Raw genomic sequence first — 23080 nt, forward strand, 5'->3', positions numbered from 1 at the left:
AGAAGTATTCCTTCTTAAAACAGGGATGTAAAGCACTATTTATGAATTTATAGGGTCAGAAATGTTCTGTACTTTAATATGAACAAAAGTGAGGTGGAGTATGTGCTGCTAAACTAGAAAGGGAGTGATCTAAAAGTGGTGCAGTAAGAATTATTCTGAATATCCCGGCATTATTCTGAAGTTGTATAGGATCAGAGCCAATTTAAGATTGTTCTTTTTTTATATGTCTCTCTCTCTTTCTTCTTAAAGAGCTAGTTTTCCACCATAATAACATTGCTGCAAGACTTGCCAACAAAAATGATTCTTCAGCCTCCCTGTCAATAAGGATGCTGATGTAAATTGTCCAGTCACCTTTCTGGTTAGTGTAGGGAATAGCTCATTCAGGTGACATGCTGTCCTCATGCATCCTTGAGAAAATACAGAGAAACTCCAAATTAAAATTGGTATACTTAAGCTTTACGCTAGATCACTTTGCGCTTCAGCCGCTAAAAAGTAATTTTAAGTAATCCTTTGACTGAATAATCTTGCCTCTGATGAAAAGTTTGAAAAAGATCGGTTATCCAACAACTTGTCTGACTGTCACAGGTTTCATCTGAAATATTTAACACAGATACACAATTAAGATTTGATTTGTGGTGCTGAGATTTACACTCCTGGCAAATGTAAGAATATTGCATTTTAATTTACTTTCAATACAAAGTAGTTGCTTTGATATGCCTGAGAACAACCGCCTTGGGATCTGTTCCTCCCAAATGACGTCAAATAAGAATTCCTCTATTAACATTAGTGGATGAAGGATCAGGCTCTTCAAAAACAAACAATGAAATAATTTATGACTACTGCTATGGGCCAAATCTTGAAGTGTTTACTTTATTACACATGCGAGACTGTCCTTGAAGTCAACGAGGGCCTCAATGAGAAAGAAAGGTGTTGTTGAAGCTAAGGGAAGATGCTGATTTCAGATTCCACTGTTCTAAATCCATGGATGTTTCAGAATACTCTGATTTCACACTGGTGTACTTGTGACCCAGGATTTGATTTTACAGTGCTGTGTAAGCAAAAAACCAAAATCCGGGACAATGATAAAATCAAACCCTAAGGTGCCCTTGTAGATAAGGTCATTCTGAGAAGACGCATGTCATTTTGCTGCTCATTTTACAGCCAAGGCCTTTTCAGATTCTGTGTCTGAACTCAGGGCAGTGGGTGCCTTATCAATTTTTTCTTGACTTCTAACTTCTATGACAAACAACAGTCTGAAGTGGACTGAATAACTTTTCATCTAATATGACTGATAATCTCTCCCCAGCATTACTGCTAAACTGTATGTTCAAGATATTTATCAAGCATGTATCCTAGATTTCCAAGTCACAGCGTGCAGCACTATTTACTATCTATCAATAAGCTGGTGTCCTTAAGCAACAGCATCACACCTTAGCTACAGGGAAGCCAGGACTGGAATTAATTCAGCTACTTTGAATATGCCAGTTCCAACTTAGTTTGATCACCAGTGTTAAGGCAATTGCTGCAGTACCTCTTGAATTCAGTCTTGGCATAACTTCAACATTTCTGTCAAAATGAACAAGGTTCATCAGGTAGATTTTTTGAGAAATATGGTGTATGAGTAAGTACTAATAGTTTCTTGGACTAGTGTTGTAAATTCTCCTGCATCAGCTAGTCTGAAGTCAGTTCAGCTCACAGGATTCAACTTTTTTTAAAGCAGATTGACAAAACTGGGATTGTCCATTGGTCTTACTATAATACATAGCTATAACGCTGAATAATGTCAGCAGCTGTAATTTGAAAGTTTCAAGTAATATAATAAATTATGTCATTCACAGTACATAGGACATATCTTCATATATCTTCCTAGCTTTTTTCAGTCCTACACAGAAATAAAATATTTAATTTCCATTCGGTTATCTGTTCTCTAATTTGTATTCACCTAACTAATTGTCTCTGTGGGACTGAATCTTGATTACAATTATCTATCTCCAGATTTTTATACAGCTGCCAGTTGCTGCTGGCTAACAATCTGGTTCCAACATTCACTCTCTTGATTTCTTATCGTGCATCGATTCCTCTCTGTTCAGTGGCCTCCTGTGATTAGACAATCAAATTGCCAAAAAAGAACCACTTCCTAAGCCTTCTCTGCATTCTTTTTGTCCATCACAAGGCCAATGCATCTTCATGTGGGACTGCTCTGCACCTCCCCAGCAGATACCACTGCAACTTTTCGGTAGTTACGCTTCTGAAATATCTTCTACCCCCTCTCCAGGCTCTTTCCTTCCCTTTGTATCTTCTGGAGAAGCAATACCTCTCCAACTTTGCACAAATTGGAAAGAACTAATCTCCCAAGCAGCTACAGAGTGACCTGCCTGGTGTGGGCATAAGTGCCTGTGGCCCAAGGCAATCCAGTTGGCTTGTTTTACAATGTGAGATGATATAGGAGCCCTACTTGTTGTCTCAAACACTGTAAAGCCAGCCTTAAAGAACTAAACCAACTTTAAAAATACAAAAGCAGCAAAGTACCGGTCACCTAAAGTCAGTGTCTGCCTCTTTCTCCTGATGTTTCAACTCTTCTCACCAATCCTCTTAGTGCTTCCCTCTATCTCCTCCCTGGATAGCTTGTTTCCTCTTAGTTCATCTAAGTGGTGAACAGAAATACTCTTAAAACACTTTCAGAAGTAATGTATATACATGGAGTGAATACTGAGCTCACCCTATGATGAGAAGATAGTATTTTTGGTCAATGAGGACTTCAGGCAGAGTTTCAAGTACAGCTCATCCAGAATAGTGGACAGGTAGTGGTCAGTCACATACCTCAGCCATCTCAATCTTATTCTACGTACTGCCCAATCTAGGAATTCCTTCTTCCTTGTGTCTACCACTAGTGTCTGCCTACTCCTCCCACCCAATTCCTCTCAGGGACTCCCTAGTGATTTATTCTCCTTTTTGCTGAGGAAAGCTCTCAGCAGCATAGCTAACCCTGTTTCTGTAAAACTGCCCCTTCTCCTAGCCTTCCTGTAGCCCTATGTGCCCTCTGCAAACGGCATGCCAGTCTTAGGAGCCAATTGCTAGCACAGATACCTCCACCTGGGGGAAGCAGAGAACCACAAAGAGCTCCTTACTTTTGGAAGGTTCCTGAGTACTCTTCTGCTGCAGGCAGGAAGTTAGCTCCTAAATATGCATAATCACACTCCAGGCTTAACAGTTGTGGCAGGACCAACACCAATGCTGAACAACCAGAACCTGGCCTAAAACCTGTTACGGGCAGGAGTTCTCATCTAAAAGAGGCACTGTGTTGGTTTGTGTTGTCCTGAGAAAAACTGGACTGGCATCACCTTTGTGAAGACTGATAAACTTTAGAGTTTATGTGCACTTCCTCCATAAACAACTTTTCCATGTAAACACCAAATTCTGAATCTGTTTAAAACTCATACTTCCAATCTATCAATCTTGATGGTTTCTCTCTCCCAAGGAAGAACTGGACCCAAACATGGGGTTTCACCTCTAGCTGTATATGGCTTTGGGATTGATGCAATACAGTGAGGTTATAAAAAGCAAATGGCATGATGCTAGACAGATTCATTGTTCTGGAAGTTGGAATGTTAAGCTTGTCTGGGCCACCAGGCTGTAATGCATGTATTCTCCTAATGAAGGTTGCGTTACGTACATTGAATGATTACTACAGTAGTAATTCCTAATTCTACAGTACTGGAGAAGAAAACAAGGTATACCATTTGTAATGACATATACTATTAGTATGCAGTATTTATGCAGTAAACTGTATTGACTTCTGTGAAGAAAGCAGAAAGGTGCTGGATACAGCACTTAGCATGACAGACTGAATTTTGAGAAAAAAATGGAAATGAATGCCTGCTCTTAAAAAGTGAATCAATGTGTCAGTGGTGAAAAAAGTCCACGCTGAGCAGCAGGAACATATTTTATTTACAGTCTCCTCCAAAGATGCTAGTGTAGTAAAAAAACGATAACTTGCCTTGAAACATTAAAAACCCGAGTTGGCCCATCTGATATTTAGATCTGTGGCCCAACGCCTTCAAGCCCAGTGCTGATCTTTAAGACTCCCTGCTCAGCAACTGTTCCACAAAGTTGTTTAAAATGAAGGTCTTGATCCTGCTTAGCAAATCTGCATGGTATAAAGTTGAGCTAAACCAGAGCCTTGTTAAACAAAATAAGGCTCAGGGCTGGCTTGGAAGTTTGCTCATGCTGTACAGAACCGAGACTCAAAGTAGAAGCAGGTAAAAAATAATTGTGGAAGAACAAAACTTTCCTCTAGCTCCATCACTCAGGCTCTTACACATATTGAAAAAAAAACAGCCACCAACTTTTACAGCAGCAGGACTTGGAGTGCGCTATCGGGAAACCCACTAAACCTTTAAAGGAGGTACCTTTGGAAATATTTTATAGATACTCGTCTCCCCAGTAGGAAAGTTAGTGCTGGAAAGAGACATCTTTAACAAATAAATAATAGTTCATTAAGTCACTTGTCTCCGCAGCAGGAAATAAACTAGGGGGTGGGGAAGGAGGGTGGTGGGGTGACAAAGGAAGGGAAACAAAAAACGTTACCCTCACAACCCCTCTGCTCCAACAGAGCTGTATTTATTTAAAACACTCTTCTCTAAGACAGATGGAAAAAATAATTAAACCAGCCACCCACCCCTTTTATTAAACTCCTTTGTGACCACCAGGGATATGATTAACATGGCCACCATAAAAACCCAGTCCCCTACCCTCAAAATAAAGAGGAAAACACAAGACTGAGACACCGTGCAGGGCAGGAAGTAAATTAAGAACCTGCCTCTAGGGTGGTGAGAATATTTTTTAGAGTGCCTGCTGGAAAATTTGACAAGAGAATCACAGTAAAGGGGTAAGCATTCAGTTTATCCCAGCTAGGCCTTGAGGGCTCACGGAAAAGAATCTTCCTCTTACGGAATCAACTTGGTGTGGAGACGCTGTGTGGAACTGCCATAGCTCAACAGCAGAGTAAACACAGAGGATACATAGCCACTTGTGAGGGCAGAATGGCAAGATAAAAGTTGTCCCAAATTTTCCAAGTTTTGAAGCTTGCCCAAATCCTCTGATGTCCCATGTGCAATCACAGAGACCATTCATGTGGTGCTAGGCATCTCATCTATTCTTTTTATTTAATTCACTGGACTTTTCTATTGTCCTCCTACTGCTGCTTCAAGGCATTCCATGCTTACAGAAGGCCAGGACAGATTTCCCCAGAAAAATCCGTCTTCATTTATACAGTGCAATAGAAGTCTGGATTTCTCCAGTTGATTACATAGCACTATGGCAAATCTAGGTACATGGATCCATGCAGCAGATGGTTTTTTTCCCCCTACTAATGCCCTTTTATTGTTACTGGCACCTTAATTTCCAGTCCAAACCAGCCTCCCTTCCACAAGATCAAAGATACTCAGGACAAACAACCTTCATCCCTTTGCGATGACTCTTCTGTGATCTCTTAAACTCTAGTACCCTGCCTGTCATCAGAATCGTAGGAAAAACAAGAAATCTTAAACTTATCTGTGGCTATTCACATGCATTCTCATTGGCACAGTGGCTACAAAACCAGATGGAAACAAAATAGCTAATTAATACAAGGTTAGGACGGGCTTTATGTACATGACTCTTTGCAGTTACAAAAGGAGTCCACACTGGAGGCATCACTGTACTTAGATACTGACTTTACTGTATTATTTCCATGTTATCTTTAGTAATAAACTTACCCTTTCTGAACACGTGTGTACCGACATTTGCTCCTGACTGCAGCGCTTCATTTGTTAGGATTACCCCTGGGCAAAAGGAGATCAGCCAGAATCAGTACGTAGAAGGCTTTTCATCACAGCAGCCTAAAAAATGTTATGCATAGTGTCTATCAGTGCATAAAGGTGATCAGAAGCCATGCCAAATGTGGCAGCCTAGAACAAGAAGCTGCCAGGATAAAATGATAGTCATCTCTACAGTATAAGATCTGTCAGCTTCCCAAACCAAAGATTTCCTTTCCATGATTGCCAAGGAAGCTCCTTGCACACTGTCATCATTATGTCATATATAAGGAAGCATTGAAAACATTTTGAATATCTTGTGAGAACACATTCACAGAAAATATTCCTTGATTACATTTGATTTCAAGCTGACCTGAGAAACATTTTGCTTGCCTTCCATAAACCACAGGCCAGAATGTGCTATTCTCCTTCCCCTAGGAAAAACAGGAGGCCTAATGGCTTAGTCATAAGTTCTTAATATAGAGCAAGCTCGTGATTAGTATTACCTATGCTGTGGTAGATGTTGACCATCGCAGGATAAGTGACACCAGCTCAAGTCAGCTGTTGTATGGATAAAAGGTCTCCATTGAGCTGTCACAGTGACAACTGTTTATGGTGTTCTGTAAATACAGAAAAGAAAGATACCTGGAGTGCATGTAAGAGGAACATATAGCCCAGACTGACAATTCGCTATAGAGAAAAGGACTGAAATAGAAGATGCTCCCACTTTAATGAGGCACCTTTTTGAAGAAAAAGGGGAAGAACAATATTAGCACTGCATAGGTCAAAATCTCCCCTGCCCCCCCTAGTAAAATGAAGGTTTTCTTTAGTAAAATGGTTTAATAATGCATGATTAGGAGGAACAGAGGGATGGGGAGATGGTAACTACAACACTATCCAGTTAGGTAAACAGTAAGCAAAATCAGAAAAGTAGGTATTAATTATATCTAATATTTGTTAGTGTCTATTTTCTTAGAAGAGCTGAACACATTTTATAAGCACTACATTACTGGTATGCATAATAATAGATAACCAGGGTTTTGATAACTAGACCACTGTACGTCATTGTCGATGCTAGGGAAAATTAGACCAGTAGAGTGTGGTTCAGCAAAAGGACACTGAGTCAGGAAACCATGACTGCATTTATTGCTGGCTCTACCACTAAAGTGTTTTGAGACTGTGAGTAAATCACTTTGTCCCTACCTATAAAATGATAAGGACAAATGGGCTTCCTTTATAAGACATATATTGACATAAATGGATAAAAAGCATTAAAATTAAAGATGAATGCTATTGGATAGCTGAGATTGGGCTTAACAAAGCATTACTGGAACGTACTGTCTACGTGGAAGTGAGAATATCTGCTGAGCTGGACGTGGAAGTCTCATAAAAGTATCTTTCATGACTGTGCAGAGATGACAGCATCATAATTCTAATGTCCTGTCTGGATGGCTTTTATACAGCAACATGCATACTGTTCAGTACAGTTTAGGATATCTTTACCTAGCTATTTTAATGTCTAGCTACTAACCTATCTAACTACTTTAAAAATAGTTTTAATTTATATGCATCGTATCACATTCTCAGCAGGGATCACAAGTCAACATCCAAGTCTTAGGGTGTGAGGGAGGAACTGACCTTGCCAGAATTTCAACTTACGGTTATTGGCAATCAAAGTATTTCTATCCTGCTGCTCTGACAACCAATCTGTTCATCTGGCAAGCAGTTATTAAGCCTGCTCACTGGCATTTTATCATCACTTGTAGCATTCATCCACTGCTTGTGGGGATGGATCTCAAAAGAGAGATTTTGAGGGTTTTAATCAATTTCCTGAGTTTTGCCCATCAACAGTGTCTTCATTTCCTGTCACTTTATAAAACAGGGTTAAGTTACAGTCACAGACGTGTTTTGGGTTATTCTAAGTAATCCCACTGAGCTGCTTCAAGTTTACACTCATCTGGGATCCTGCTGCAAAGACTATGGGGATTGATGGGAATCTTCAGCAGACTTTCTATCAGGTCTTCCAGCCTTGATCCTACATTGTTCGAATCTATCAAAATTTGACCGTTCACTTGAATAGAACCAGGAATAAAAGTCTAATGAAGTGGCAGTTCAGCCCTCAGTGTAAATTGTTCATGGACTGGAAAAAAGTATCAGAGCAGTTGGAAAACTGCTGTCTTCATAATCCTGTACTGAATGAACATAAATTTTGCATTTAACTAATTTCATATATTTAACTAAGAACTAGTGGGTGCTGCTTTCTTGTTTTATTCTGAGAGAGATCAATTTCTGAGTTCTATGGTAATATTGTATGAAAAAAGATTAATGTGTACATAAAGATTTTCAATATTTGGGTCTTACCTAGACATCTCTGATAACCTAGAGTTTAGCTTCTATGGGACAAAATTTTGCCTAATTAAAATTTTAAACTGTGAACTGTGAAGTAAACTTATGCTAGTTGTAGCCTGGAGAGTTATCAGGGACTTGACTAGGGACGTTAAGAAAAGTCCAAGTGCATTAGGTACATGGATCACTCTAACTTTTATGATTTAAAATGAGTTTCTTAAACAAGTTCCCATGTTTGTTTATTGACATGATTTCCTGTGACAACTTTGTCTCACTGATACCCAGATCTGTGATCCATTCACTCATAGGACATTGTGTTTAAAGGCATCATCTGATATGACAATGATGGCTTTTTTTTTTAAATAAAGTTTTTTTTTTTCTTTTTTTGTGTTATTTGGCAGGTGAATAATGAAATAATGAAAGCAGGTAATCTAAACCAGCACATACTACAACTAATGACAGAATCATAGGTGATACTGGGGGATTAGTGTGGGAAAAACTGCTCAGCATTATTACTAAAATGACCATCTTCAGTAAGGTAAGGCAGAGTAGCTGTGTTGCCACAGACAGTCTCTTGCTTGAACTGGTCTCGTTACTGTGAGATAACAGTCTACGTAAGAGAAAATCACCTAATAAGATTTTTCCAACATAAAATTTAGGTTAAAGTTCTCAAAAGCAAGTGATTACAAAACTGTGAATTTATCTACCTTATGTCCAGTTTCATTTTACATAAAATAATATTCTCGTGAGTGCTTTAATTTATATATCACAGTAAAGTGGGTTTGCTTGTACTCAGGCAAATACATTAATACACTTAATACGTTTTGATGCTGTCACCGTCTCTCAACTAACATATATAATTTTCAACTAATATATATAATTTTGTTCTTAAGTTTAGACCACTTTTGACAGACAATTCAAGGAGATGGCTCAATTGTGTCAGGAAAGAATCTTTCTAGGAACTGATATTTAACAAAAAATTTCTGCTCACGTCAACCAACCATTTGTCCATGAATTACTGATAGCTTTTCACAACATATTCTAACTTGAATTTAACACTCTTTCCTCTTCATTTTTTGTATCACCTCTTGGAATTATATCAAAGCTGAGAAGGCTGGGAACCTAGTTTGCTTAACAGAAAATGTGACAAGCACAAACGTCTGCTTTGGCATGCAGATTCCTGCTCTTAAAGAAAGCAAAAGTGTTAGAAAGCAGGAAACCGTGATCCTGGAAAAAAATGACTTTATGTACTTCTGAAAACTTGGGGCAAATTTAATTAGCTGTCAGGCATGAGGGGACAAAAAATATTTGCTTATGCTTTCAAAATACTGTGAATGGTCAGAAGCTCTAAAAAACACTGGAAAGCATTACTGTGATTAATCAATACTGTTGTGCCATTTGAGTGAAAAATGTATTATCTGTCAAATGAATAAGGATTTCAGGCAGACCAGCCTAATTAGACATAATATCTATTTATGTATCCATCTACTTTATACCATAATAATAAACTGTAATAATAAACAATATGTGAAAATGGATTCTAGGAACCTGATCAAATATGTATTTAGTTGAACATACTCTTTCCATTGGCTTCAGTATTCACCATTGTTCATGTTGTAATCCTACAGAGTATTGAAATTAAGAGATTTAGTAAAAAGGATAGAGGAATTTGTCACTGGAGAGGATGTTGATATTTATTCAGCACGCAGAAATCCTAAAACTCTGTAAGACCCTAAGTATAATTAATACATTACTTCTTTCATTATGGGTATAGTTTAAATCACTGTGGCTCTGATTCACTGAAGCCCTTAACCCTGTATTTGACTTCAAGTAAGATCCTAAGGCACGCTACAGTCACATTAGGTGTATGCTTAAATGCTTTTGCTGTATAGGGACAGATTTAAATTAATAAGCACCAAAATCTATTATGTAAACAGATGTCTAAATGCAAACTGATACCATAAAATTAGTTATTTTTCTATATTTGTTTTCCAAACAAGTATCATGGACATCAAACATCAAAACTGAAAAGTCAAGTACTTGGACTTTGGGAAATAAATCAAGGTTGCCCATGTAGAACTGCATCTATAATAGTCTACTCAGCCACAGACATATTTATGACAAAGAAGATGCCAGACACAGCGATTGTGTGCTGTTTTTTCTACTGTTTTTGCCACTCCTTGTTCAACCAAATCTCTTTAAAAAATGAATAAAAATCAAGGAAAGTTTGGTCTGGATTAAAAACTCAGGAAAAAAAAAAAAACAGGCAAGGAAATGGGAATTTGAAGAAAATGAAGCTCATAGCCTAAGTGAAGACAGTTCATACAAAATATTTTTGTAACTGAATAATTGTGGTAATGCAGCAGTCCGATTCTCTTTGATAGCATGATCATTGCTCTTTCCTCAATCACTGTCTATAAAATAATAAATACTGCTATCTCCTGGTTTAGACATGTAGATGTTATACTGTGTCTTGGCATATTACTGGGAAAACCTTCAGACAAAATTAGTCTAGCAACAGTTCGAGAGCAAACTACATACTCAGATCTGGTTTGATTTTTTGAAGCAGTATGGAAAAAGAAAGGTTGATGATTTTTATTTGGTTCATCATAAAGATAGGCAGGTCTTCACAAAAGTTTTTTTCAGGCTTATCTTGAGAGAAACCCTAACATCTCTACAATGGCAGTGTTGGTAGCTCCTAGTCCTACCTTTGTCAAGTGTCTGAAACTGCAGCTCTTACTGTCAAAAGTTATTTAATCGCTGTGTGAGATGGACATAAGAATCAGTGGAATATGTGATTTATTTCTGCACAGAATTCCTAAAAAGAACTTGTAATTTAGTTGCACTGAAAACCTGGGGATGGACAAAGTTAATAGAAAGAAGAAATGGGAAAGAATTTTACATCTATAAGGAAAAAAGGAAAGAAAAGGCTGCAGTTGAAATGTTTGGTTAAAAATGTTTACTAGATTGGTTACTAGAACCATAAGAGGCACGATGTGATAGCAGGTTTATTCATTTCTAATTATGGACATGGCTTTATCTGCAAGTCTTCCTCCCCCTTCTCTGCTAACTGCCCCCCTCCTTTTTCCTCCTGTCCCCTGGGGCAGCACTGTGGTGGGGCTCAATCACTCTTTTATTAGTTGTGATATACTGTGGCTAATTCCCTTAATCTGGACCTTGCTTTCCTATAAAGCCCAGACCTCAGGTATTGAATTTCCCTGATCAAAGTGCAACCAGTGTGGGACACAGCAATCTCCACTAAACAGGGGAGCTTGGGAAAGCTCGTAAATGAAGTAAAAGAAATACACATACACACACGCACTCACAAGATGGTGCAATCAATTGGTAGAACAATCACGTGTGAAATATTACTGGCTCCTTAAAGTGCTGGTTCTGGGATTTACTGCAGTGTATTAATCTGCTATGCTTAATGCATTGACCTTTCACCCCTAGCAATTCAGTAGACGGTGCTTGAATTGCCAGAAGCTAATACAATGGATTAGGATCAGAAAGAGCCCACCATATTGAAGTGCCATGGCAGCCCTAAACCATATGACCAGTAACTTCTCCACCTTTCTTAATAGATACTGCCAGACAATGTGGCTACCACAGAAAGGCCTATATTGACAGCAGAATTTCTGGAAAGGGAGATAGTGGAATAAAGGCTTGTTATAAAACAATACAGAAGGGCAGTCTTGTGACTGAGTCACAAGACAGGGATTTAGAAGAATTTGTTTTATTTCATGCAGTCATTCTCTCCTTGTGTGTGACTTTAGGCAAGACAATTCACTTCTTAGGATCGTGTCCTTCCTATCTGTAAAACTGGGATAATGGCACTTACCTAATTTTCAGAGGGGCAGTGGGGAAGCTTTGTTCATTGACATTTAAAAGGCACTTCAGGATCACAGGATTGAAAGTGTTATATATTCATGCAAAATAGTATGATACTCAGTTCATTAAACATCCGTATAGATGGAGAAGAGAATGGAAGAGAACCTGCCTTCATAAGTACACCAGGAAACTCAATCATTAATCTAAAAGCTTTCTCTTGAAAGTGCTGTGTTCATTTGAACCAAAAAGTTAGTTCAGATCTAAAAATAAGTGCTACACAGACTTGCCGAAATGTGTAGAAATAAATGATATGGAGAGCAATGTGTATCTATAATGGTGAGATAATCAAATGTCCTTTTCCTACTTCCTTGGTCATTCAAAATCTCTACATTTCATGTACAGAAAAAGCTTTGGAATTCAATTTCCAATGTTAACTCTTTGGTGTCATCTTTAACTATTCCATATAATTTAACACACAGTTATACAGTACTACTGAATTTGAGAGGAGTGTCCAAAAACCTCATAAAGGAGATTATTCTAAGTAATTGCTATCAAATACTATTAAATTCTGAATAGCATTAAGCCCCCTCCACCCGCCTGCACAGGCACTCTCATTTAGGATTAAAGGGACCTTTATTTGATTTGTTTTACTTCAATACAAAATAAATTAGGTTGACCTAAATTAAGCCCTCTTCGATACTCAGGAAGAGTGTCTACACAGGGATTTACTATGCTTTAATTGGTGCACTTCAGAAGTTAATTTGGATATTTTTTCCTGACATGCTCAGAAACTACCACAGGGTACATGTGTCATTTATAAAATGGCGCAGAATTTAGAACACAGGGCTCTGTGAATATACATTCAGAATTTACCACTTCCGTGAGCTTACTGGTACTGCTGTGTACTCCTCAGAACTGGAATATACTTGTAATGATGAATAATGGTGAGATCCACTTCATCAAACTTCCGTTATGTAAAGCGAGGTCTCTAGTCTGTTGCGTATACTAATTCAACAGAAAGATATGCAACCCTAGAAGATGACAAAGGCATCCTGGTACGCATCTCTGAGGTTCCTGTTATATGATTGCTTTAAGTCAACATAAGAGGAGGCTGTCCCCAAAAAAGTTCACATCGTATTCCCTTGTCCCTAGCTGCGTGTTTCGCCATCTCTCTTGTGCCAGCAAGCATTCATACAACTGCGTAACAAATTGAGTCGGGAAACTGATCCAACTGAAACCAACTCTGAACAATAACAACAACAACAAGAGAGAGAAAAACATTAGTTACAGAAGAGTCACTGCATGATGACTTAGGCAGGCTTGATTTTGATTGTGCAACCATATCCTAAAAAAAGTAGGATGAGTTGTTTTCCAGAGATAGTTCTTCCACTCTACCAATTATACAAGCTTTGCAAGTCAGTTTATAGCAAACATGTAACTTAAGACAATTGAAGAGAAAGAAACCTAGCCCCAAGAAATCATACTTGTGCAAGCTCCTATGAATGGAAGTAGGTCTGAGTTTCCAAGCAATATTTATACCTCATTCCTTGTGGTTAAGTGTCTTTCTTCAATTTTTCACAGCAAGTGTTGACAAAGACAGTTGGAAACTGTCTTTTAAGTGCTCAATTTATAGTACCTTAAAGGGACCTGGTTTTCAGGAAGTGCCAGGAGCCCATCCTGTGAAAACCATCACTCATGTAGGGCACTCAAAAACTGCTAATCAGTTTTGAAACTCTTGGCCCTATCTAAAAGGAGTTACATTCATGTAAATTATTTTTTTTTATAATAAGCAAATACATATATATTTTAATCCAGCCACGTGAATATTAAGAAACAATCTTTATCTGTGTGGCACTGCTGATCGTGTGACACACGGATCAGACAACACACTGCATTTCAGGAACATCTTGACTCAAAACATTGCGGCCAAAAGGCCCGAGTGCTCAACTTGAATGGCTTTGAAACCAGAGCCCTTCAAATCATAATTCAAGGACTTGGGAGTAGCAAGGGGCAAAAGAGATTAATAGCATAACAGCCGAGAATGGATCTGAGCAGAAGGGATGTCACAGGGCCGCAAGGGACAGTTGGGATTTCTTTGCCCTGGTGGGTTGTGGGCCCTACTGCTTGCTGCCTGACATCAGCCACTTGGAATGCCAGTAATATAACACCCCTGCGACACTCGGTGCTCCTGCCGTACAGTTTTATTGCCCTGCTTCCACTCTCTCTGGTTTATATCGGATTGTGTTTTCCAAAGACAGGCAATAAAGAGGGGAGGAGGGGGAGGGGGATTTATAGCCTGCTAAACTAAACTTCCCTGGGCTTGCTGTCCTCTGTCCCAGCCCTCCTCTTGCTGCCCTGACTGGTCTGGAGGAATAGTGCTTATAGCAAGGTCTCAGGGTGTGAAGGACGAGGCTTGTCAGAGACTACTTGGGTTCTCTTCTTGGGAGGTCAGAGAGCACACACCGGTCATCCACAAACTCAGTTGCTTCAATGTACCAGACGCTGCACCATGCTGTTATGGAAAAGCATGTAGTTTTTTTCACATGCTAATATTCTTGAGACCAGTCCTGAATGGCATACTTAGTATTTGCCACACAAGGCGCTCTCTGTTTGGGGAAGGATTGTGGAACAAGTTCAGGCTTACAAAAATCTGGCTTAATGCAGGGATCTTTAGTAGTTCTGCTTCTGTGAAATGATTGTCAAGGTCTCTGCCTCAACAGAGTTAATGTGAAGGTTTGGCTTGCTGCATGCGTGATTTCAAGCATGGTATGATAGTACGATGTGGCTTAGGATCTTTATAATATAGATCTAACTAAGCTGGGAGCTTTTAGAATGTGAAGATGAAACATCTGGCTAGTCCTGACATCCAAAACACCGCTGTGCCACTGGTTGTCCCATTCCATAGTCCTTAAGATATCTGAGGTGAACATATGTAGCTAGAAACAATGCCAACTGTAGTTTTCTCAGGCAATGCTGTTTCTGCAAGAGATGGCTAGAATCCTGAAAGGCTGCCATTTAGGCATATCTGCTTTGTGACAGGCATAACAACAGCACAATGTGATTTTGACATACTCTATAAATATGGAGGGTGGGGCAGGGGATGGAGGAGAGAGGAGAAGAGGAAGGATTTGGGACAGGGAGAACCATTTCCACACAGCAAATACTTAGTGAAATGCTCACCCAAGGCATAAGCATCTAAAAGAAAGGTTTTTATCTGAGATGACTACTCAGTGGAACATTCCTCAAACTCCCTTGCTGTTCACAGTTTTTAAAACATCCAGTCTCTGCCAGTATTTTCTGGGAGACGGGATAAATAAATGGAATTCTTCCCTACAGGCTTTCCAGTGTAATGTGGTATAGGGCTGAGAGAGAATGAGTGCAAAGCAACTTTGTGAATCAAGTCATTGCATGCAGATAAGTGGGGAGATGGACAAACACCAATAAAATGCAAGCACATGCCACCACGTAAACAGTGAAATTACAGTGTCCTCCACTATCCTGTGATAAAACTGTCAAGTGTCTCTCAACTGCCTGTCATTGACAGAAATTTTAAACCAGCTCTTACTAGCGTGATCTCACAGTGCCAGATGCTCCCCTCTGGTCTCTCATTCATTGCTTTCTGATCACCTCCACCTCTGACAGCTGCCCTGGCTGTGGTGGGTAAGGTGAACACACCAGCAGACAAACACCACGCAGTGGAAGGTATTGCCTCAGCTTCTCTAGGGGGGTTTAATGAGTAGTGATGGGATGAAATGCGAGATGACGAATGGACTCTGCAAGGAATTTGTGAAACCATGATGTTCGAATTGTTTAAGACAGCACTGAACAAAGGGCAAGATAAAATCCTGTACTGAGGGGAAAAATTCAGCAATGGCAGAGATGAGTGGCATAATGGGACTTTCGAATCTTACATTTCTCTGATTGAGAGACTGCACGTCACAGCTTCTAAGTCCAGTTCAGCTGCACACCACTTGACATGCCAAATGATACCAACCAAAGAACCAGCCAACATTTAGGTTAGCAAGTATTTTTTTTCCTTTTTAATCTTTTATCATGAACCCAAATGGCATTGTGATCTTTAGTGTATTATTAGGAGTCAAAGGACTTGGAACTTCACTCTCCAGGGGATTTGGGGTTTTGCAGTATTACATGTATTACTTCTAGGGATAACTTGGTTTCAGCTCAGTATGAGGGACTGCTGTGTGCAACATATAAAATAGGAAGGGGGAATCTGTGTCTGGACACTGGTCAGTTCTCCCATTGCATTTGCAAGCTGAGCCTGTTTCTTTTTTACGTAAAGCAGGTAGATTGCTCCAACTTCAGCTTTTCTTTTTGTTTTCTACAGAGGTAGCAATTCCTTGTAAATGGTCTCCCTACGGGTCTTGAAAGGACCACTGGACTACCACAAGAACCTGGACTACTCAGGCCAGGTTCTTGTGTTTTTATACTTTGTTATTATCCATTCTAAGGAGAAAAAACATAAAGGGGTGGGGGGGAGAAGGAAAACCTGATATTTGGAAAGCATCATCACTTTTTCCCAGCTGTAATGCGAAGAGAAATCCCTCATCTCTTCCCTAGTCATAGGGACAAGATCTTTGTATATTGTGTACTTATAATTTATCTACACCTGTGTACTTATGGTAGCCCCTCTTACTCTTGCTTAATGGCCAAGCACTTTGTGAATCTTTGCTTCTGTCCAGTTATCACCTGCCTGACAGGCTGAAGTTGTCATGACTTCCACTATATGGATTCAGAGATAGTGAGGAAAGGGCAAGATTGTCTTTATGCAAAGGTACTTCTTTTGCAGATGATGGGGTGACATTCAGGAAGCTTATGATACTGAATCAAGTGGAACATCTGTGTGAGGTCAACTCAGAGAGGGAAATCATCATCTGTTAGAAAGACAGCCAAGAGATACACGAAACACATGAATGTTTTGCAGAACCCCCAACTCTTCTGGAGAGTCCTGCCTGACTTCGAACCCTATGGGCTGACATGCAAGCATATGCACTAAGTATAAATGAAATATCTATTCAGCCACGTATGATGCAACAGTTTTTATTTCATGCCCTTCATTGCAGTAGTATGTGATCGCATTTAAAATACAGCAAGGATATGCATGTCTGGATATAAAAAAAAAAAAAATGCTTTTCCATCCCTCCTTGTATAGCAAGAAGGTTTTAATTCATTTTAGGAAAACTGCGTTTCAACTCTGCAATTCAAAAGCAACACCTTAAGTGCATGTGAAACTGTGAGCAATAAGTTGCTAGAGTTCCTGGAGAGCAGCAGGCTTCTGGAGACTCTACCAAACAGTTTTCCACTACGGTAATTTACTGTCCAAAGGTTCTGGGTTTAAGGGGGCAGGGATCTATTTTGTGCTGCTATGAAGAGTAGTAAGAGACTTCAGATGTCTTTAGAGACTGGAACCCAATCAATATTCATATTAAAATTCAAGCTTCACAAAATTTCAGGGAATGCAACCCTGGTATTCTCTATGGTGCATGACATAGATCTGCAAGGCTAGAAGCTGCCAAAACTCTCAAAACTCTCAAAAATTCAGTAAAACACAAGCTGAGTATCTAGGATAGAGGATGCAAGGACAGGTCATGCTAAATGCAAATGTGCCACTTACCAGTTAATCTCTAGAGACAATTTCCTCTGTATTACAGACTGATAAGCAAAGACAACACTGGAATAATTAATTCCAACTTCTTTTAGAAGAGATCCAGCATAAACTGACTAAGGACTCATTTTCACTTGTTAGTTCCTGGAAGAACAAGTAACTACTCTGGACACGCCCAATTAAACTGGCATTTCTCTGTTATTCAGCCATAGCACATCCATTCAGGTCTTCTTAGATTTTCCCTGTTCAGAGGGACAGCAAGAGATAAAGGCACCATTTATACTCCAGAATTACAGATTAGGTCTAAGTAGGAGTTATATTTGTGTGTCCTGCACTGATCGTCTACACGAGAATTAATTTTACTGTTTGTGAGTGAGAATGCAAGTGCTGTCATGTTTTTTAAACATTACTATGGCTTTTTTTTCTCAAGGAAGTTTCACATTCAACTTCCTCTCTATTCTGAAAAATTTCTCTCAACACAGACCTCTGCAAAGACGCCTGACACACACTGCTCTTTAAACAGTTATGGAATCTCAACCTATCTTGAATGCTGCCATGATTTCAAGTATAGGCTGGCAATACACAAATTACAGCACTGTTCTGCCAGGTTTTCAGTGTGTAAATCCGATACAAACATCTCTTGCACTCTCATGTTTTTATTTCCTGATTGCCCTGCATTGTATCTAATGCATTTAACAATTACTTCATCTGAAATATTTCTGGTGGAATAATGAAAACAAATCCTGGATCCCCCTCCTCCTCTATTTCTGCTGCTTATTAACTCAAGGTGATTTAGGACGTCCTTGAGCTTTACAGCAATTGAAATTTATTTCGGGAGCTGTGTGCTTAGGGACATGTGGAAGAGGTTATTTATTCCAAAGAGCCATCCAGCAATGATGATGTCATAGGAGCTAGCAAAATACCATATCAAGTCAGTTAGTTTGCTACCAAATCACTGCCTGCAGTTTCCTATATGTGGTGGCACCTGCTGATATACAGGGTGCCTGAATATATTTGGCATATATATTGCTTAATTTTCATAAATACTTAAAATTAGCTTTTGTCCTCTTATTTTTGGCCTTCTTTAAACCCCTGTTAGTAAACTTTTGCAGTTTTATTTGCAATAGGCAAAGATCTATCGTAAGCAAGTTTTATCTCAATCTAAAGTGAAATGCAGCTCAGTCACGGCAAGCTGAACTCCCAGGAAGCTCTTTGACTGCTTCCTTTGCATATACAATAACAAATGACAGATTTGTGAATAAAGCAAGTGATCTATAATAAGGATATCTTTCTATAGACTCCTATTCAGATGTAGTTGAGTTTGAAGAAATTCTGCTTCAGGTAGCTACCATTATTGAGGCCTTTTTCAGAGCTCTTTCTAAAATTCATGGCTTCCTCCTGAGACTAGCAGTATTCATACTTTGCTCTTGGTTCTGAGGCAACATATACTGGTAAAAACTATCTAAGGTAACAGGTTGAGACAATCACTTCACTATGGTTTGTCTAGTTATAACTTGCTGCCGGGAAGTCTAAATATCCAATCTGTGGAGAGTCTCAGACTTAACCTTGTGGAACACAGCACAGAATCATAGAAAATAGGGCAGAAAGGAATCCTAACAGGTCATCTAAGCCATCTCCTTCCCCAGGATAGCTATACGTGCAGTGTTCCTTGATGGGGAGTCAAGGATTGGGGTTGGGTGCTGTGAGGTGTTTTTTACAGGCTGAACTACAGGTTCCCTATACAATCTTCAGGAAATTATTCGGCACAGCATAAACAAAGGAGTATAATTCCTCTGTCTCTCATATGGATATTGAGTAGCTTAAATACTGCTAGTAAACTGCTGTAGGACCTTTGCATTGCTGGATTAAAATGCATATGATTACTGAAGGTGCCTGAAGTATTTTTTTTCTCATGGTTTGACTCTTTTGGCATCCGATTCAGTGGGACTTGAAAGTCTGTGGGAAGATTCTGTCTGACTTTGAGTACTGAATTAAGTCCTTTGTAGCACTGAGCTATTTGTAAGTGGATTGTGACATTCTGAAATATCAAATTATGCATTATTACTTGTAAATGTTGGTGTGCAATATTCCTCATTGCACATAGCTCATAACTGGCCTGCTGTGAATATCCCATCTGCAAATTAATCCAAAGTGGATTAATAGTTACAGGACTCAGGTGATGTGAATACCGTACCCTCACTGGTTACCAAACACCACCTTCCAAGTATGTTATGAACAACTGTACCATTCAGTGTGTGCTTTCTGCAAATATTCAGATATTAAATTCTCCCTCTGTAGGTACAGTGCTATATAACTTGAACATTCACTGGCCTACAGAGTATCCTGCTATGATTAAGCCCATAATTCTTTCAAAATTCTAGGATACATTCATAGAAATATTACTCAAAACTTAGTTGTATTAAGTACAGGAGTGGGGTTCTCTGCTAGAAAGGTGGTCAGAATATTATTGGGACATCATGGGAGCAATAGGTGTGAAATAGTTATTTGCTACCCGGGAGCCTGGGAAGGAAAGAAGATAATAAATGTAAAGAGGAACCACACTTTCAGTGAAAGGGTGAGTAGGTCACTTTGTGGTGTCGTTGTCTCAACAAGTACAGTCTGCACTGGGTGAGGACCCACATACTTTTGACACCTTTCTTGCATGATGTCCTGAAGCCAGAAGTGGTCCCACTGGTCTTTTTATAATTCTATTTTAATTTACACCAATCCTTCCTTTATATATCTTTCACTAGGATGTTACAGGCAGTCACTGGTATCAGTCACTTTCTCTAAGCAAGCACATTCTTTTAACATGGTCTTTCCCAGACTTTTCTCTGGAAGCTCTTCTCTTTTTTTTTTTTTTGCCTCAAAATGCATTGTTTCCTACCAATTGCTCTTCTCCATTCCCTTAACTTCAAGCAAACAAAGCAGATTATGTCACACATAATAGGGTAACATCTCTAGAGAAGAATTTGGCTTTTATGTGTTCCTCTCCTACTTCTTTAATTCTTCTCTTTCCCCTATGCCAATTCCTTATCTGTTACACCTTCTCTCTCATTCACTTCTTATTCCCTTCATGGATCAGAATCTTTCCTATATCTGCTACAGACTTCTTAAGGTGTCCATGTATGGTTAAAGGGTCCTAATAATAACAGGGATTGTTTGTATGACCTAATTAGATTTCCACAGAGACAGCCTTAATAGGCCCTTTCGGTTTTTTGGATTGTCCGCAAGGTAATAGTGCAATGGCAGTGTTCATTTTGCTTGGCTGTATCAGGCCATATATCACATCCTTTTCCTTTCAGTCCTTCAAATAAGCTTGTCTCATTCTTATTTTGGTTTCAAATTATAGATTATAAATTTAACTTCTCTCCACTTTTCTCTATAATTTGACCCCCAGCTGTTGAAACTACTTCAAGTGATTCCCCCTGCCCACCGTCCACCCCCATTGCTAATGGTTTCATATGAAAGACAGCCCTAGCTTTAGGAACAAATGACGTTCCTCAAACCAGCTGTGATTAATAAAAACTTAACCTTCAACTCTCACTTCCCTTCCTCAAAAGGATAAAATTGATTTGAAAGTGCTGACGATAAGATACATGGGAATACAAAATCTCCTTCAGTCAAGACCAAAGCTGTGCACTGTGACATCATTGTATCCAAAAGAAACGATGCTGTCAGTTCCTCCACTGCCCTATAACTAGAAGTTATTACACTTGTCCCATAGAAGGGATATTTGTTCCTTTACTTTAGCCTTGTTTAGTCTGGCTAGAGCTATTTTCATTCATAACTAACACTAGAAAATATGGGTTCCCCTCTAGGCTCCATTAGAATCAATCAATGTTGTGAAAAACACTTACTAGTATTGGATGAAAAACACTTAACTAGTATTGGATGACCACTTGAAACAATTTTACAGTAACACTGCAGAGTACCTAAACCGGGAAAACGAGACCACATTCTGCTAGAAATGACCCTGCAGTGCCTGTTGTACACACAGACAGGACTGGTAGGTGGCATGAGCCTATACTACTTACTCTTACATGCTGATGTCCTGGCAGGTAGACCAAAGGTTGCCTATACAACCCTATATGACTGAATACATCTGTATCAGAGAGCAGATGAGGTTTCCAATCACTCCATTGCTTAGGCGACCTAAAAAGAGAGCAGAGATGACCCTTATGGCTGAGTATTCAAAAATCTTCTGTTTCCCTGTCTTTTGCTATCATCAGCCAAAGAAGGGTGTTTCTGTAATCCTTAGTGCTGCAGGCAAAAACAATAACTTGGAATTTTTTTTTTCTGTTGCCCACTGGAGTTTTATTCTGTTCAGCATCTCCAAACTTTTTAAAAACCTGCATCCTTCCCTCTCTTCACTCTTTTCCCTATTCTATTTTGATGGCTTTGGATATTTCTCCATACATGTTTGATTGAGAACATTTTCTGGAACTCTCATACGTAACACGTTATTTTAATGAGATTTCTCGTATATCTGGGTCTCGGTCAATTTAGAGATACCACTCTCTGGTTTTTAGTTCCATTTCATCCTTCAGTTCCCAAATGAAACCAGCAGAAATAGGACAGCTACAAATTATTTGAGAAAAATAGTCTGGAATCTTTTTTAAAGTTCAGAAGAGGTTTCTTGTTTTAGCTATGGAATGAGGAGATTTAACTGCAAATTTAATGCCTTTGTTACTACTATACAGTGTGACAATTTTGATGACCAAAAGGAATAAATATATCAATGCTCTATTCAAATTTTGAATGAAGGCTGCTCTTGCCCATTCCCACATTTCATTAGGGGCCTGCTTCTGCAGATATAACCCTTCTCTGTCACTGAAAACTGTTTAATTTCAATTAATTCAGTGGGAGTCAAGGTTCCTTATCACCTTCCAGAAAGTTCTGAAGATCTTACAGAAGTGAACTCTTAACTATACACAGGTGAACAGTCTATGCAGGATGGCTGGAAAATCACAGGCTTTCTCACAGCTGCTAACACCCATGGTTCGTGTAGTGAGTCACAGAAATCCTGGAGAGAGAATATCAGCTTGTTTTTGTCCTGAAACTGCTGCCTGGAGACTATTTTGTACAATGTAATTACAAATGACTGTAATAATAGGGCCTCTGCAAGTTCCATTGGAAGACAGTTTCACTATCTAACAGATCTCATCATTCAGACATGTTTCTGGTGCTCAGCTAAAATGTAGTAATATCCTCTCATTAATCAGAACTGCAGGCTTGCTTTAGTTTGTTGTGTCATTCTACATGACTCTGGCTCTTCTTTGGAGGATACAAATCTGCAGTGATGTAGAATAACATACCCTGTGGTGAGGAAAGCAGTACTGTACATACTAAAAGAAACAAGATTCAGGGACTGGGAAGCATGCTGTGTAAGGTAAGTACTATTATTTGTAATCAGCATTGAAAATCTGCAGAAATATGTAACTTCTGTAGATAACTGGATAACTGCAAAAACAGGTATGTTGAC

Source organism: Ciconia boyciana, chromosome 15 (genome assembly GCF_034638445.1).
Source record: "Ciconia boyciana chromosome 15, ASM3463844v1, whole genome shotgun sequence".
NCBI classification, from domain to species: Eukaryota; Metazoa; Chordata; class Aves; order Ciconiiformes; family Ciconiidae; genus Ciconia; species Ciconia boyciana.